This window comes from Carassius gibelio, chromosome B1, assembly GCF_023724105.1.
Source record: "Carassius gibelio isolate Cgi1373 ecotype wild population from Czech Republic chromosome B1, carGib1.2-hapl.c, whole genome shotgun sequence".
Classification (NCBI taxonomy): domain Eukaryota; kingdom Metazoa; phylum Chordata; class Actinopteri; order Cypriniformes; family Cyprinidae; genus Carassius; species Carassius gibelio.
Genome location: NC_068396.1, coordinates 14878418 through 14896083, shown reverse-complemented (window position 1 = coordinate 14896083; position 17666 = coordinate 14878418). Strand labels below are relative to the sequence as shown.

The following is a 17666-nucleotide window of genomic DNA, read 5'->3' as shown; positions in this document are numbered from 1 at the left end:
TGTTTTATTGTGACTTTAATATAATTTGTCATTTGTGATTTTGTTTCCCATTATATATGGTAGACTGGCTCCACTGACAGCTGAGACACACTGATAAAAACACTGGAAATGGATTAGTACTCTCTGAGCGTGAATGTGTGGTTCACACTTTCCCTCTCTTTAACATCCAGTGGTGTTGGGGAGACCACCTGTCATCCATGAAAATCTCATGCGCACACACACACACACACACACACACACACACACACACACATATTAGCAGATGTTAGAGGGATCTGTGAAGAAATGAGTGCTGATCATTTGCTTTCCCCTGAGAGGCTCATTAGTGAGGTGTTTATGAACTGGAGGCATTCAGCACTCGTCTTGTAAGCCTGGCTCTTAGGGCACAGACTGCCCTCCATCTCACACACACAGACACACACAAATGCAGACTGAAATATTGGTGAGTTTGGAATTCACCAGTCATATAAACTGTTTAAGTTCTAGTCAAAAAAATAAAGACTGCACTAAAAGTTTGAAATGCAAACCCAGGTTATATAATGAATTTGATGGTAAAACAACAATGGACACATGGAATCAGTGATTGTAGCTATAGATTCACTGTTTGCTGGAAAAAAGAGACATAAGTTAGGGCTGAGCAATATCAGTGGGATATCAATCAGATACCCTTAAAAATTTAAACAAAGAACACAATATTCTAGAATATATATATATTTTCTAAATTCTGTATGAACTCTACATTTTCTAAAGGAAAAAAATAAATAAACTAGAGGAGCATCAACAATTTCACTTTTGAAGTCCCTTTACTTAAGCATAATTTCCTCGCAGAAGAAAACATGTTGCTCTGGTATATCTGAAATGCCAAAGTGACCCTTTGCCGCTGACCACGAATGTGAAGTTTGTCGCAGTGTTTTGTCTTTCGGTCCCACTTTATATTAGGTGGCCTTAACTACTATGTACTTACATTAAAAAATAAGTACAATGTACTTATTGTGTTCATATTGTATTGTAAAACACTTTTGCTGCTATTGAGGTGGGATAGGGGTAAGGTTAGGGAGAGGGTTTGAGGTATGGGTAAGTTTAAGGGTGGGTTAAGGTGTAAAGTATGGGTCAACAGTGTAATTATAAATTACAGAAATTAAATACAGAAGCAATTACATGTAGTTTTTAAAAAATATAAGTACAATGTAAAAACATGTATGTACAGAATAAGTACATTGTACTAAATTATTAATTAAAATGTAAGTACATAGTAGTTGGTCCAAATTATTCAAATCATATAATAAAAAAACATTATTTTTTAAAGAAAAAGTCATTGAGGAGAAACTAAAGAGACTAAAGAGAAACATGTTAAATAATCATGAAAAGATTGCCTTACACTGAGTTCAGGGTCAAAAAGTCAGAGAGACTTCAGTGTGTGTGTTTATGTGAGAGAGCAGATTTAATTGTGCCAGTGTGGGTGCACACAGACAACCACCAACTTTCCCACAACCACTTGTTTTCTCTCTGTCTGTGTCTCCCTGTGTGCCATTCTCTCTGACTCGTTCTCTTTCTGTCTCTGTCTGTCTATCTGTTGCTCTTTCTCTCTTAAAGACACACAGATCGAAACAATTGAGACAAAGAAACACTCGAAGATGAAAGACAGGAGATAGTAACTCTATTTCCCCTCTCTCCCTAAATCTTTTCAAGATGTTTTGAGTCTCATAGCTATTTGCCATAGATTCCAGCAGTCAGTATATGTGTGTGTGTGTGGGGGTGAGTCAAACTGAAATATTCCTGTTCAAATACAGACGAGGCCTCAATGTTGTCTTTCACACACCCGCAAACTTTAGTCATAACCAATGGCTACACACACAGCTGCTTGAGTCCATCTGTCCTTTCCACACTCACTCACTCAAACACACACACACACACACACAGAATTAAGCCCACATTTCTTCAGTGGGTCACTTTAAGGATGTGTCTGTCAGAGCTGTTGATTTTGGAGCTTTAAGCTTCAGTTTCTCAAACACACAAGGCGAATTAGTAGATGAGTCCAAATTCAGCTTCTCTGTAATCTACAATTACAAAATATAGATTGAAAATCTCATAGAGAACAGAAAGAGAGTAAGAGGGAGACGGTGTGGTTTTCCAGTCACACTCAATCTGCCAGTGGGAATTACATACAGCCGTCGAGGATTTCCTTCTGTAATTTACTGCTTAACGATCACCGCAGTTTGTGTGTGTGTTTGCACGAGTACGTGCGCGCCTCACATTTGTAATAGCAGGTTGCGAGTCAGACTTACTAGAAGTTTCCCTCGGCTTAACCACCATGAACCAATCAATAAAACTCGGCCCAGAGCAGCTGTTAAGATGTCAGCTTTACATATCTGATTACATTACATATGAAACACAGTCAACATTATCATCTCCCTCTCTCCGTGTGACCTTTCCCATAGTTCCACTCTCATACGAATTCATCAGGAACAAATAATCATGGTTGAAGGGAGATTTTGTTTGAAAGCTAATGGAAGGTTCTGTTAACGCTTGACCAAGCCATAAAGCATAGCAGAAGAGTCCTGTTGTCCCGCGCAGTATTCCTTATGGCTAAACCGCATATACACACTTTGGGGGACCATAAAGACACTGATTTACTGCCTCATTTGAATGTATTCAGTGACTTTAGTACACTTTGCAGCATTTTATATTTTTGAAATACGCTTTCTCTCAGTGATGCTCAATTTTCCTGTCTACTTGTGGCTGGATTTTTTGTCATGGGATTTTCTTACTGCAATACAGATGCTCGCACACACATGCAGGAGGTTACTTATGTCTGTATCAAGGCTAAGACAGACATACATTAAAATGTTAATTAAAAGTAATATGCTGATTTGCTAAATACCATTGTACTGATTGATTATCATATTTATAAACCATGATGTTTATGCCAAAGAATACCATACTTTATGTAATACCTTGATACTTCGAAAAAATAAAAACATGGTATTTCAATGGAACATTTACCAAACAAGCATGGTAAATGCTGGCACTGTTATGTAAAAACATATCTGAACATGTTCAGATGTACACTAAAGATGCAGGTCAGACATTTTAAATGATATTATTACATGGGTCTGTGGAATACTAGATTCTGATTGGTCAGTCAGACATTCCGAGGTATGTTATCCCTCGATAACAACCGGTAAAAGCTAATAACACAGGCTCATCCAGGTAACTGAAGTTGGCACTGTACTCTTGCTAGGAACAGTTGCTGGAAGCATTGTGGTTGTTTAGCTAATAAAATATAAAATATTGCTTCAAAATTGTGTACAATTTCATCCAGGTATAGCGGACTCACTCTCATTTCATACAAATGCAGCTGCTGCTATTTTGCAACGATTGTTTTGTACACTGTAATGAATTATAAGATAACTAACAAATGGGTAAGATTTGAATAATCGTCTTAAATCTTTAATCGCCATAATTACTTATGTAGTGAAATGTTGTGTAATAAGTGGTGTGACTGCACCGTATCCCTTAATTGTCCAGTTTGAAATTGCTGCTTGCTCACAACTCCTGTGTTCACAGAAGCTTTGTGATTAAATATTTCAACTCAAATCAGTATTTTGTGTCTATTTATTTGATTATGTGGCAAGTAGTCATGTAATAAGCGGGATAATGTACATCCAGCCAGTTATTATCGCAAAATAACCCCTGACAGAGTAATCAGGACCCCCACTTGAAGTGGATGTACTTTATCCCTTACATAACACACTCCAACAGAGAAACCTGTAGACTGTGGGATTAAATTAACATAAACGATGCAAGTGTAACTTTAAATGTCTTTGAATGATAATGTTCCACTCCATAATTCATACAGTTTCAAAAGAGGAATGTAAATGTGCCAGTGTAAACACATATGCATAAATACACACTCACATAAACACACACTAACTCGCTTCCATGGAAAATCCCCTGAATTCACAACATTTAAATTTTAAAACCAAGAAAACTGAGTGTGTTTGCTTTCATCAGTGCCACATGGAGGAACACACACAAACACACACACACACACACACACTTCAGTCATGGCAGGAGGTTTATTAGAGTCAATGCTATTGATGTGAATGAAGTCATTAAGAGATAAATTATTCACGCCTCATTTGATTCCTATGGACCACCGTACTCCCCGAAAACATGTTTCCATGACAGCAAGAATGCACAAAGACAGCAATTCAATATATACTCCAACCAAAACACACAAACATTCACACATAGTTGCATATATCCAATAACACATCCATATATGCTAACACAATGTTTTACAATTAAGTGTGTACAAATGTGTGTGTGTGTTTGTATATATATATATATATATATATATATATATATATATATATATGTGTGTGTGTGTGTGTGTGTGTGTGTGTGTGTGTGTGTTTGGAGAGCAATTTGATGTCATTATTCACCCATGTGATAACAAGTGACTCTACACCCTCAAAAATCCTTATACACCCACCCGCTTGCACACACACACACACACACACACACACAAATTTTGAATGCAATAAAATCTCACTAGATGTCTCAATGTATCAATGTCATACTGGCATAATCTGCCCACTCTGAGTAATTCATCATAGAACAGTGTGTAAGTCCCATGATCACAAACACACACACAAACACACACACACACACACACACACACACAGACACACACAGTCCACCCGCAGGCCATACACAATGATCATACTGTATGGTGAGGCTGCCACCACAATAGAACTGCAGAAGCCTTTGTGTATCTGTCAACCCTTGTCTGACTATCTTAATAGATCACACACTCAGAGAGAGAGAGAGAGAGAGAGAGAGAGAGAATGTAGCGATATTTGTCCATCTGTCCATAGTTTAAATTTTGCATTCGAGAAAAGAGGAAATATTTTACTTTATTTTGCAATATATCAGAATGAGCTTTATTGCCAGGTATGTACACATACGAGGAATTTGTTTTCGTGACAGAAGCTCCGCAGTACAACAGAATGACAGCGACAGAACATAAAACACATAATAAAAGAATAAAAAATACAAATAAGTAGATAGTAAATAACAATATACAAATGACAATTGTAGGCAAGTATATTACAAAATGAAGTTATGTATGTACATATATATTGTGTGCAAAATTTAAGTGTATACTAAGTATGTGTGTTAGATAAATAAAGTGTGTGTGTATATAAATATAAAGTGTAGTGTGTCCGCCGTTATTATAAGCTGTTCATGAGATGGATTGCCTGAGGGAAGAAACTGGTCCTGTGTCTGGTCGTTCTAGTGCTCAGTGCTCTGTAGCGTCGACCAGATGGCAACAGTTCAAAGAGGGAGTGTGCTGGATGTGAGGGGTCCAGAGTGATTTTGACAGCCCTTTTTCTCACTCTGGATAAGTACAGTTCTTGAATAGATGGGAGGGTTGAACCGATGATTCGCTCAGCAGTCCGGACTACCCTCTGTAGTCTTCTGAGGTCAGATTTAGAAGCTGAGCTGAACCAGACAGTTACTGAAGTGCAGAGGATGGATTCAATGATGGTGGAGTAGAACTGTTTCAGCAGCTCCTGTGGCAGGTTAAACTTCCTCAGCTGGCGGAGAAAGTACAACCTCTGCAGGGCCTTTTTTACGATGGAGTCAATGTGAATGTCCCACTTCAGGTCCTGAGAGATAGAGGTGCCCAGGAACCTGAATGACTCCACTGCAGTCACAGTGCTGTTCATGATGGTGAGTGGGGGGAGTGCAGGGGGGTTGAACCACGGTTTGTCATTATTGTAAATTATTTGAGTCTTTGTAGGAATACACATATCCTCACAGAAACTGATATATGATGTTACGGTCTCTGTGAGTTCATCCAGATCGGTGGCAGCAGCTTCAAAAACACTCCAATCAGTGAGGTCAAAACACGATTGTAAATCCTGCTCTGCTTCATTAGTCCATCTTTTTACAGTCCTTGATACAGGTTTAGCTGATTTTAGTTTCTGCCTGTAGGACGGTATTAGATGAACCAGAAGGTGATCAGAACGTCCCAAAGCTGCTCGTGGAACAGAGTGAAATGCATCCTTTATTGTGGTGTAACAGTGATCCAATATATTACTGTCTCTTGTGGGACAAGTAACATGCTGTCTGTATTTTGGCAGTTCACGGGACAGATTGGCTTTATTAAAGTCCCCGAGAATGATATATATATATATATTTATATTTATTTTTTCTATTCAATACTCCTTTTATACCACACTCACTCTCTTTTTGAAATACATATGCTCAGATGCCTTTTAAATGCATCATCATGGGGTAGAAGATATTTCTACAACGTGAGCTATAACATTCTCACATGAACTGAGCAAAGCTGAAACACAAAACAATGAGGTAATGTTGGTTCCTGCTGACAAATATATATATAGGGCAAATATATATATTTATAGGGCAGGAGATTGAGGCACAGATTAAGGTGGTTAAATGAGAATAAAGAAAAAATGAAAGTACAAATTACTTTCAGCTGACACTAACTTTTCTGTAATAAATTGTTAGAGCTGTAGGTCTTTTCACTGAAAAGTGTGATTATTGAAGTAGTTTTAGAAGTTTTGAAGGTAATTTGCAAACCTATTTTTAATTTAAAAAAAAATCATAAAAGATTTTAGTGAAGTTTTATTTTTAATTTATTTATTTGTCTTCTATTTTGCTGTAGTAGTGTCTAATAATATCATAAAATGACTTGCATGAAAAATCTTCCTTTTGTTGGTGTGTGATATGAGTGGCAATAGAATTTGAAGATTTAACATTAAACATATAATGAAAATTAGATTAGATTAAACTTTATTGTCACTGCACATGTAAGGTACAAGGCAACGAAACGCAGTAAGCATCTAACCAGAAGTGCAATAAGCAGTAAGTACAGGATATACAGTGTCTTCAATATGTTACAAAGGTTTTTTTTTGTTTTTATATATTTTTTTTTATCTATATTGTACGTGTGTGTTATAGCTCTTACCATAAATGAGTTATCCACATATATTTAGTTTTCTTTTTATATTTCTGGCCTTTCAATTTTTAACAAAATATCACAACGCGAATGTTTGTGTTGTATATGACTTCTCAAATGATGTGATCTGCTTAAAATCCATTCCTAAAATTGAATATAGTTTTATTGGATATAGATTTTCCTTAAAATGGCCTGTCTGCTTCATTCATCCAAATGCTCAACTCAGGATGGCATTCTAGTAATGCCACCGGGGATGAGTAGACATTTAAAGTTTTTGTGTGTGTTAGTGGTTTAAGAGGTCATTCCTCTATGTCTTATATGGACTGAAAGCTGAGCATCTTAAAAACCCCTCAAAAGCTGGAAGGCAAATTGGCGCTCACTTCAGCTGCTCTTTTACTTTTCTCTTCTCCGCTCTCTCCATCTTCCTCTTAAAACATGGCCCTCAGTCATGCTTTTCTAGAGCGAGAGTGAAAGACCTAGTGTAAGTATATGCGTTTGTGTCCTCGGGTCACACTGATAAAGGCTGTGTCTGTGATGAAAGCGTGCTAGCTTCAGTGTGTATAAAAACATATTGACCGGTTAAGGATACCATCCACAATCACAGAAAGCCAATAATGCACACAAGTCAAACACATACCACTGCAGTCTGTACACTTGCTCCAAAAGATTATTCATAGTTGGCGTGTTGCTCTTTTTCCAGTTCTGTCCATCAGACATAAACTTCAATAAACAGTCAGCCACCGCTGTCTGTCAAACACAAATATTTGCCTAACCACACCCACATCTCCAGAGCAGTCAGACACCATGGTGGAGAGTTTTATTACACCAAATCAAAGAAAGATCAGATTTATTTGTGCTTTTAGACACAACTTTCAGTAAAATACAAATGACTCATCAATAACTTCCCCCTACATGTCTGCCAACAGACAGATGTTTACTTAGCTATTTAAACGGGGACATTCCAAAGACGTCCACTGTGTTTTTATAAACAGCTAGTTATAAATATAATAACCACATCCTAACCCTAACAGAAAACTTTCTGCAGTTTTACGATATAAAATAACTTTTTTTTTGTTCTGTCAGATTTAGCTCACTTTTAGGTACATATTGTCCTCAAAATATGGTTAAGCAGTCACACACATACTGTTCCCACACACAAAAACACATCAAATGGTCCTTTATGACAGCAGTTCTCAACTGTCTTGTCAAAATGAAAACAAAATTGCTACAGTTTTTGTTATGATAGCTTGACAATTCCAGTGCTACAAATCACATGAGACTTAATAGCATCAAAATTAGGCAGATTCCAACAAGGAAAGTTTGTGTGACATGCCCTTTTTCTCGAAATCTATCAACAAATGCTACACAGACTCAGACTCAATGCATGTCGAGCCAACTGAAAATCAATAAAAATATCTGACAATTCAAATCGCTTGAGAAGTTAAAGGAACTGTGATGGTATCTTTCCATAAGTGCCACCTGCTGTCAGAGAGTGAATTTGCATTATCATGCAGCTCGTGTGCAGTTTTTGTTTTGTGCAGATGTTTTATGTAGTAAAATTTCACAAAACTAAAGTCAGACCATTCTGTTTTTGCTTTGAATTTTTTAATTATACAATCTAATTTAAATCATAAACTGATCATGAAGCATGTATGCAGGATCTTAGTTTGGATTGTGATTCAAATGCAGTGGTTACCTCTAATTATAAATGTTAAGAGTACAAGCAAAACCTTAGCTTGTTTATATGAAGAGATTAATTTTCTTTGTTTTATTTTTGCTGTATGATTATTGTGTGATTCGTCATAATGAAATGTGCAGCATTTTGTCTGAAAAATAATAGAGCGACACCTTTTCTTTCATAATTTGTATAAAAAATTATGAGAAATTGTATCATCAGTGTCGTGATCTGTATCGCATCCAAGCAACAACCTTCCAGTCTCTCTCGTGCCTAAAACTGCAATTCAGTGACTGGTCACTAGAGGCTGGCTTCAAAAGGGAGGCAGTCCCATAGACTACCCATGTTAAAATGGTGATGCTCTACCAAGGCCAGCTCCACCCACTTTGAGCTTCCAAAACGCTCTTCGAAAATCTACGGTGACGTCACGGACACTACATGTTTTTATAGAATCTATGATCGTATCGTGAGTTGAGTGAATAGTTACATCCGTACACAGACTATTGGAGTGATAAAAACATGGCTTTTGAGGTGCAAACCACAGTGTTTAACTGGCCATCAAAAGCATTAAAATTCATGAGACATTTAAAAAAAACAAAAAAACATGCAGCATGTTATGAATATTAATATTGTCATCAATTACTCACCTTCATGTCATTGCAAAGGTATTTGTTTATTTTCTAAACACAGATGACTGATAGTTTTAATGAAACCTGAGAGATTTATCTTTTCATTTAAAGTCCATTCCAGCTTAACCTTGACAATTCGTAAAGTTCATAAAGTCATCATAAAAATACTCCATGTGAGCCAATAAATACTGTAGCACTAAATATAGATCGGCACACATATATAGAGCACATCAAATGATAAATGGCAACTCAGACATACTTGCAATACTGTATGTGCAACAAATCTCAAACGAGCATAAATTAAAGCTTCAATTAATGTTTATTATAAAAAATGAACTTATCTGCTAAATTCATGTGGAATTCCTTTACAATGTCTTTACGAACCTGTTGAATTCAATGTTTTGTTAGAAAGGACAACTAAGGGACAAAAATATTTCAGGTTGCATAAAAAACGTCTCCTGTGTTTCAAAGAAAAAATGAAAGTCTTGAGGATTTGGAAAGATCTGAGGGTGAGTGTTAAGCACATTAGGTGTGATCTGATAAACATCTAGTTTTGAAATCACTGACACCTCATGCATTCATCTGACACTTACAGTGACAAATACCTAAACAGACACCGACGCGACACGAGTGAGACTTCTGAGCAGAAAGAGACGTCTAAAATTAACTGGCCCACATGAGCAGAGAGACATTACCACTCAGAGTGAAAGCATACACACAAATATACACATGCAAACTTCATACTGTCTGCAACAGATGCACATGCAGTATCAGTGGACAATTGTATTATGTTTCATAAAAATTGGAGTTTCACTTAAAGTTGAACTTCACTGCAGTTTGTGTCTATGTGTCTTTAGACTTTTGTGAGTGTGTCTAAATAGGACAGCAGTTGTCGACAGGTTTAGGTTTATTGAGAGAGAGTGTTTTTATAGGGTGTGTAAGTGTGTGTGTTTGTCTGTGTGGTGTTGATCCAAGTTAAGCTCTTGCAGTCTTTATATCTGTGTGTCACATTCCCGACAGTTCCTGCATTATTTTTAGAGGCTGGGGGATTTACACAGACACACACATCCAGTAAACCTAATCTCGATGAGAAATACTGTTTCAAAACCAGTTTCCACAAGATCAGCAGAGTTCAAGTCAAGTCAGTGTAGTTTAACATGTTAGACTGATGCAGATGTCAAACTGTCTTCTACAAAACATTCCTGAAAACTTCTCAAACAAAGAGAAGTTTGGCTTTTGTTTTGGGTTTTTGACAAACTGTTATTTCTTTCTTTGAAAAATGCTCACATAGTAACTCTGTGTGTGTGAAAGTTGTTGATTAGAATAGTTCAGCGGTCCGAACCGCATGCTGCTGGGGGTCTTATCTCATTCACAACCCAAACGGTTTCTAGTCAGAATGAGAAATGCATCAGAAGAGGAAGAGACCTCACAGAGAAAGAGGTGATGAGGAGGAAGTTGGTTTTGTAAAGGGCACTGCAATGGCCGATGCTTTGAGGCTCTTAGGAAGGAGCTGGCAAACAGAGCGTAAAGTACGTGAGAGAAATCGACAATGGAAATGAAGTACGTTTTCTGGAGAGTGGGCTTAGTGGGGGGAGACGGGGATTATCTGAAAAATTCCTTTCAAGAACTTAAGTTTAAAAGTCCATTTTGTCTCTCCGGCAAATCTCTTATCCTCTTTCTCTCGTTCTTTCTTCTTTTCTTTCTAACAAACACACTTCCGAATGGTGGTATTATGTTGCATGTCTTCATCATAATAGTGAACTGGACAAGTGAGATTACAGTGACCTAACATGGGAGGAATTCCTGGGAGAGAGACTGAGAGCGAGAGAGACAAAGGGCAAAATAAAATTAACACCTGCTAGACTCACATTCCCAAGTGAAAACATTTCTATCCCAAAGGAAAACATACAGTAGAGAGAAGGAAACCAGAGCAAAAGAGAGTGAGTGAGTGAGTGAGTGAGTGAGTGAGTGAGTGAGAAGCACCAAATACACATCTATTGAAATGATCAGGGCTAATTAGTCTCCATCTGTCAGTTGGACACTACACACACTGACAGACAGGAAGAGATGAGCGATTGAGCCACTAAAGTCATGACATACACATGCACACAGACACACTCCACACATATATATTTAAGTGGCACAGAAAGTCAAGCTTGCTCGGGTCAGAACAAGAGGCATTAACTGTCAGCGTGACCTTGATATGAAAGTTACTGAGCCTGTAGATTTCTTTTTACCCCAAAACTGCACTTTTAAAGGAACAGCTCGTCCAAAAAAATGCAATTACAATGAATAGGGACAGAACCTTTTAATAAGACTTTTGTTCATCTTCGAGACACAATGAAACTTGAAAGATTTCTGTCTCTCCATTGAAAGACCATTACCCCAAAACTTTGAAGAAAGTTTAAGAAAAAATGTAATTAAATTAAAATTAAACCAGTCCATCATATATAAACTGATTTAACCACTCAATAAGGATTTCTTTTAAAATGTCTTCATGAATTTAAAAAACAAATAATTGTGGAGGGATATAAATCTCTCATTATTCATTAAATATATCTTAATTTGTATTTCAAAGTTGAACAAAAGTCTTATGGGTGACAGAACGATAGAATTAAGGGGTGAACTATCTCATTAAAATGAAAGCAAAACAGCTTAAAAGTATCCTAAAACCGGTCCATCTGACTTCGACATTGTCTGGAGCCATATAATAAAATAAATTCATTTTGATCTTTTTTCACTCAAAGATACAGATTCTAAGGACTTGGAATATAGTGAGCAATTCATATTAAACCTTTTCATTATATGTTTTGGTATTTTCAGATTCCTTTTTTTGATGCTTGAAATCTGTCTCCCTTTGTCTTTCACAGGCAAAACAAAGTCTTATATGGGTTTCGAATGACTTAAAGTGGATAAACGAATACAGAATTTTCCTTTTAGCTACAGTATCCCTTTAATTCTACTTCTCGCTTTCTCTCTCTCTCACTTGCACAGGCTTATCTAAACTACTGATGTCCATGCCTGATAGAGCATTGTAGACTTGCATTAAGACACATTCCATAAATGCATGTTCAGCGACCATGTCAAGACCATCGTAGCAATTTCCGCCTCACTGGAAAAAACAATACAGGTACCTGCGGGTGTCTGTGCCTTATATATATGTGAGGGTGGGTGAGTATGTATGAACATTTCTGAATAAATAAATAAATACATAAAATAAATAAATGTATAATGGTGCAAGAAATATTTGGTGCTCACGTAAGTGTGTGTGTTGATCTTAAAAGGCAGCAGCTCCAGCATTATTGGAATTCCACATCCAAAGAGACAAACACACCTGTTTTTGTATGTTCTGTTGTATCTTTATCTCACTATGAATAGGTCACTATGAGACAAGACGGTAAGTAAATAATGACAGAAATTTCATTTTGAAGTAAATGATTATGTGACGAGTGGGGCAGGGCCGAGGGACATGGGAACGAGGAGTGAGGCCGGTGGAATGATTGGGAAATCAGCGACACCTGCTCGACCCACCGGTCTCGAGTCCCACGTAGGAGATGGAAGGATATAAAACTGGAGCGACGACAGTGAAGGACCAGAGAGGACCAGGCCTGGGCTTTATTTTATGTTTGCTTTTTAGTTGTGCGCATCAATTGTCCATGAGGGGCTGATGCGCTGTTTTGTGTTTATTTTGTGATTATTAAAGTTTCATTTTGATTGTCCACCGGTTCCCGCCTCCTTCTTCCCGATGATTATGGAGTTTTTATTATTACAGATTCCTTTAACTGCATTGTGAATGTCGTCCTATTCTGTCTTTAATCATTAATTCTATATGCTGACAACTGATGCATCAACCAGTTAATAAAAGCATGTATTCTCACTCATAATCACCGTCAGTTTAATCAGTTCATCACCCTCTGTGGCTGACACCTGTCCTTCTCTCAAAGATTTGCTCATCTAGAAGTTCATTAGTTAATTTTTATCTCATCTGCTGAGTAGCTGCTTTCGGGGAGCACACACTCTCTGACACACACATGCATGCATGCACAAACACACTTTCATCTCTCTGTGCACACTGACCCAGCACGGGGAGCCCCAGGCTTTTAATTGCTGCCATGGTGATTGCCTTCATTCTGAAAAGACAAGCATCTCCACCCCTCTGCTTGGCACATCACTCTCACTGCAGTTACACCCGTTTACCGCTGCCAGCCCTCAAACTTCTACACCTCCTCTCATCACCCCTTTCCCTGCCCATCATTCCCTCAACCTCCACAAAGAGACGGAAAGAAGATAACATAACATTTACATCAGATGTCATTTTTGTATAATATTATACCGATGAAACATCATTTACTCTTCATCAAGAGTCATTTGAAGCTGTTTGGGTTATTTGAAATTGTGTATATATCATGGGAATGTGTGTGAATGTATGTTTGTGTGCAAACGCTGCAGAGGCATAACAATGCAATGAATCACAAAAACATGCAGTAACCTATTTTAAGTGAACTTTTGAACCTTTTAAGTTAACCCCCACCACACACACATACCCTCACACAATCACACACACACACACAAGTCAGGAGAGCCCTTATTACATTTGTGCTTTGTTTCAACAGGTAGAGCGGTGTCATTCTCCACCTCTCTACTCCTCCCATCCTTTCAAATGCACATTCCTGCAATTACACACACAAACACACACACTTAGATCTAAATGAGGACATACCACAGTGCTGAAGCTAATTATATTGACTAACTCAAACCTTAAATATATCCATAAAAAACATGAAGGAAAATAGCATTAAAAAAACAAATGTGTTAACATTCCTTTATAATTAATTGTGGAATATACTAACCTTTTCTGAGTTTTCTTTTGTTTTTCACTGTAACTATTAATTTAATGTGCAAAGCTAATGCTTTTATATAAGAAAACCTGTCTGTGAAAAGCGAAAAAAGACCACAGACGTGGTTGAAACAGAGAGTTAAACAAATTTATAAAAGTCAAAGTGAGTGCCAAATATATCACTTTACCCTTAAGCTAAGCTTTCAATACAGTCAGCAGCTCAGAGTTTAAAAAAGGTGAGTTTTCCAAAAAATCTAATTACAAATTACAACCCCCATCCTCAGATCCCAAAAAGGTCAATTTAAATCTGCCTTGTTCTCTTTTGCCTTGTTAAATTGAGGCATGTCTTTTTTCATCAGGTGTTGCGGCAGTTCTATAGCGGTTATTTGAGAAGTGAAAGGATGTGGAAACAAGAAAATAGCCACATTTATCCAGTATCCAAGCAAACAGCCGCAGAAAGACATACCAGAGAGTCTTTATATCGTTCTATTACCTGAGGACACACACACATTTAGTGATCCCTGAGGCAGTGAGATCTGACACACCCTTGTATCACCCTGCAATTAGGAAACCTGCTTACATCATCCCTTAAGCTACTGTTACACACACACACACACACACACAGGAAGCCAGCAAGAGAGCTGACAGACACATAATCAAGTGTCACTATACATGTATGCCTCCCACCGTGCCAGATCATAAATAGGCAGGTTTAGAGCCCCAGAGACTAAGAAGAGGATCAGCTTTACAGGCTATGGGTGGTCTTGAGGAAATATTTGCTAATATCCCCACTTTCAAAACAGTCTCTGTCCTACTCGTTCTCTCTTTAGGTGGCCATTATGATGCTGTTTTATGATGATATAATGCCTCACTGTAGGGCCCAGACTGGAGGGCTGTGAGACATGACTTAGTAAACGACTAATTTTGCCTTTGATTTAAAAGCTCTAAGAAAACATTCAGGAGTGAGTTGCATGGGTGTTCCAAGAAACGTAAAAAAAAGTAAGCCTTTCTCGTGAAGCATTTTTTATGAGAATGCGATGAGATGATAAGCTCCTCTGAGAAGCCAAATGAACTCACAATTGTTCAAGCTTCATGATTTGTCTGCAACAACTTGTTATGGGAAAATGCATTTGGAAAAACTGTGCACTGAGTAAGTTTTTGTTTATGTTTCAATTATTTGGTTTGTTTCATTTCACCTTTATATGTGTATGTGTGTGTGTGTGTGTGTGTGTGTGTGTGTGTGTGTGTGTGTGTGTGTGTGTGTGTGTGTGTGTGTATATATATATATATATATATATATATATTTGTTTGTTTATTTTTGCTCAGTCACACATCAAGTGTGATTAAAACCCTTTCCAATTTTTCATGCATTGTTTGAACTGAGCTTAATGCAACCCTGCAATAATTAAACAATATTTCTCTAATTAAACAGCTTTCCTCAGCACTTTATTAGTTAATCTCACATATTTACCAAGATTTTGGCAAGAACTGCCAAAGGTCTCTCAGTATTATTTCATAAATTAATAGAAAATCTTTAATCATCAGGATCACAACAACCAAAATCACACAAAGTACAATTAAATAGTTATGAGCTAGCTAAAAGTTGTCATGGTGTACTGGAGTAAATTTGGTTGTTGTTATCTGTTGTTTTTAATCTGTTATACCTGTCATAACAGGAATGGGCCAATACATGTAAGCATTTAGTGATGTGATTACATGTAATTGTTAGTAACTTATGAAAACTAGTAACTTTACACACTGAATTGCAATTCCCAGTTGATGGCTAGTAATGTGATTTCAAAATGTCAATCCCCATGGTGGGACCTGCTAATGTAGCTTTTTCTCATTTATATCTACATGATATGAGTGTACACCACTTAAAACATTTTACAGAAGTAATATGCATTTCTTTTTCATATTTTAATGAGACACACAAGGTGTGGTCCTTATCAGTCAGGGCTAAGCCCAGGTGCTCAGTGTTAAGCCACCATACAACTTTCACCAGTGACCCTGAGGACATCTCACCTTTGCTCACTTAACCTCTGGACACTTTACACACACTAGCTAAACACAGGAATTTACAACAAAGAATTTGCACAGATACTATTTAAACTGAACTGAGCTGAATGATGACATCACTGAATTCGATGATGAACTGCCTTTTTGCATTATTGGCACACTGTTTAATGCTGTTCAGTTGCTTTGTTACAATCTGTATTGTGTAAAAGTGCTATATTAATAAAGGTGACTTGACTTGACTTATCTTAACACACACACACACACACTAACAAACACTCAAAGGAAGAAACCTTTAAAGGGGCATATGGAGATCTTGTGTTTGTGACCAGACACAACCCGATTAAAGAGTATACAGACAAAATCAACACCCACACAGAAAGAGAGAGAGAGAGAGAGAGAGAGAGAGAACTTCCACACCATGCTGCACTTATGTCAGCAATTAATTGGCTAAAACAATGGAGTGATTAACCAAGTAAAAGAAAAGACGTGATGGTTGTTAGTGTTTAAAAGAGAAGGGTTAAGACACAGAGAGAGAAAAAGTAGTAAAAGAGTGAGGGTGATTGTTAGAGAATTCACATTAGCAAAAGCCGATTAGAGGGCATACACTGAACAGGATCAACTGTGTAAGCCAGAGAACAACACTAAGCTTTCATTCAAAGACTGAACCCTTTCAAAAAGATCCTGATTTGTGCAGCATCCAAGACACACACGTATACACACACACACACAGGTGGCAGAAATTCCTCTGGGAATAAAACTCGGTGAGAACTCAGATCTTAGTGTATCAGAATGGGTGGTGATTATGGGTGCTGTAGAGGGACAAAAAGCTCAACAACATGCTATGTTTCACACACAATGGTGCTTAGATGTGATCTATTCAGAATGGGTAAGTCTGACCCATAAACATGACACACTCTACTGAAATAGTCCTATGAGCCCTTTCTGAGCCCCTTCTCTTTCTCCTAATCATATACTGCACTCAACTAATTTTGGAATGATTGTAATTATGAAAGGAATAGCTCAGATATGGATAAAATGACATTTCTGAATTAATTAAAGAACTGTGGCCAAAACAATTTGGAATTCAGTCTTAATGTTGCCTGTAAAATTTAATTTATATAGATTTTGCTGTTATATATAAAGTTAGCAAGAAAACTGGTTAAAAGAAAACATGCTAGTGCAAATTAATCTAAATCAGAATTCAAAATTGTCAAAATTATTATTTTCTACCATACCATGTATACATGATATCACAATTAAACAATCTTTTACATAAAGAAAAAAAGTGAGTGATTAATTAATATAATAAACTTCTGAATTGCTGTGCACCCATGCACTGATCTCTATATATTAGATTATATATATTTTTTTCTGTTTTATAGTTCAGTGTTTCTGCATTGTTTATAATTTATGTGCCCCTTCCAACATTACAACTCAAGTATCGTTTAGCATGCGCTTGAAACTTTTCAACTTCACTTGAAGGGCACAATAGATAAAGCATTACATAAC

At 37.2% G+C, this 17666-nt stretch overlaps 1 protein-coding gene across 5 annotated transcripts in view; it reads right to left on the bottom strand.

Moving 5' to 3' along the window:
* slit2 (slit homolog 2 (Drosophila)) overlaps positions 1-17666 on the bottom strand; it is a 76228-nt gene that overhangs the window by 36488 nt on the left and 22074 nt on the right. The gene's annotated exons all lie outside the window — the stretch shown is intronic.